A 1,717-nucleotide genomic window follows, 5' to 3' on the forward strand; every position below is an offset into this window, starting at 1 on the left:
TCACCCGGCCCTGCCATTCTCGCCTGCCGGAGAAGAGAAGGAAGGGAGCGAGAATCGAACGCCTGGATGGAGGAGGCCACGCGGGGCAGCCGCCGCCTTTGTGCGCTCGGAGCCGCTGGGGCCGAGGGCGCGGCTGCTGCGGGCCCCGGGCCCTCACCCTGTGCGCGCCCGGGCGGCCGAAGTCAGACGCGCCCCTCCGGGCTGCCGCCGCGGCCGCTGCTGCTGCTGCGGCTCCGGCTGCCGCTGCTAAAAGAGGACTCGGCTCAGCCCAACTCCTCTCTAATTATCCCAGCACAGATCTCGCTGCGACGTAAGCACTCACTCAGCTCGCGCACGCACTCCGCTCCTCTCGCCCTGACTCGTTTGGATAGGACCGCAATTTCCGTGGCATTCAAATATCCCGAGCCCCAAGTTTAGCCCGCTCCTGGTCCCCCAACTACCGGGCCGGCTACTTGGGGCAGGCATCGCGAGGCCAGGCGGGGTAGCGACGCCCCGCAGCCTCCCCACGACCCTTTCTCACCCTTTGTGTGCAAGACCCTTGAGCTGCCCGGCGGCGAGTGGCTGTTGTAGATGGTAATTCAGCGACACAACATTTTCTAGTTCCTGTAGGAGGTAATTTTGATGTGGAAGAAGTAGGGAAACATTTTGTACTTTCCGCATTTGTTGTTGACAGAAATGTTGAATTTAGAAAAGACCAGAGTGGTTCCACAGCATTGGGCTGATGATTAAGCCTCCGGAGGAACTTATATGAATAATATTTCAAACTCTGGAAGAGGATGGAAATGAGCCGGGGTGGGGGTGGGGGGACCCGTTTTCAGAAGAAGGAAAAACAGGCACTCTTTGACTTACATTTCATAATAAAACATGTTTCTGGAGATGCATTTGATAGTTGCCTCAGTTTGATACATCTGTATACTAGAATCATCATGATTGAACCGATGAGGTTAAGATGACTAAGGGTTTGAGAAAAATGAATGCCTTGTATTTTCAAAGCACAGCATGTATTACTGAGCCTGTCACTTTATAAACTTTTGGCTTATAGAGTGTCCAGTGGGGTCCTGAGTTCAGATTAACTCAATGCAACAAATATCTACTGAGCTCCACTGGCTGTGACCATGATGGCTACTCCATTTCTCCGTGAACTTCCAGATGTTCAAGCTGGTTTTAGAAAAGGCAGAGGAACCAGAGATCAAATTGCCAACATCTGCTGGATCATCGAAAAAGCAAGAGAGTTCCAGAAAAACATCTATTTCTGCTTTATTCACTATGCCGAAGCCTTTGACTGTGTGGATCACAACAGACTGTGGAAAATTCTGAAAGACATGGGAATACCAGACCACCTGACCTGTCTCTTGAGAAACCTGTATGCAGGTCAGGAAGCAACAGTTAGAACTGGACATGGAACAACAGACTGGTTCCAAATAGGAAAAGGAGTACGTCAAGTACTTATTTAACTTCTATGCAGAGAGTACATCATGAGAAACACTGGGCTGGAAGAAGCACAAGCTGGAATCAAGATTCCTGGGAGAAATATCAATAACCTCAGATATGCAGATGACACAACCCTTATGGCAGAAAGTGAAGAGGAACTCAAAAGCCTCTTGATGAAAGTGAAAGAGGAGAGTGAAAAAGTTAGCTTTAAGCTCAACATTCAGAAAACGAAGATCATGGCATCCGATCCCATCACTTCATGGGAAATAGATGGGCAAACAGTGGA

The sequence above is a fragment of the Bison bison genome, unplaced genomic scaffold (genome assembly GCF_000754665.1).
Source record: "Bison bison bison isolate TAMUID 2011002044 unplaced genomic scaffold, Bison_UMD1.0 scf7180017864473, whole genome shotgun sequence".
Lineage (NCBI taxonomy): Eukaryota > Metazoa > Chordata > Mammalia > Artiodactyla > Bovidae > Bison > Bison bison.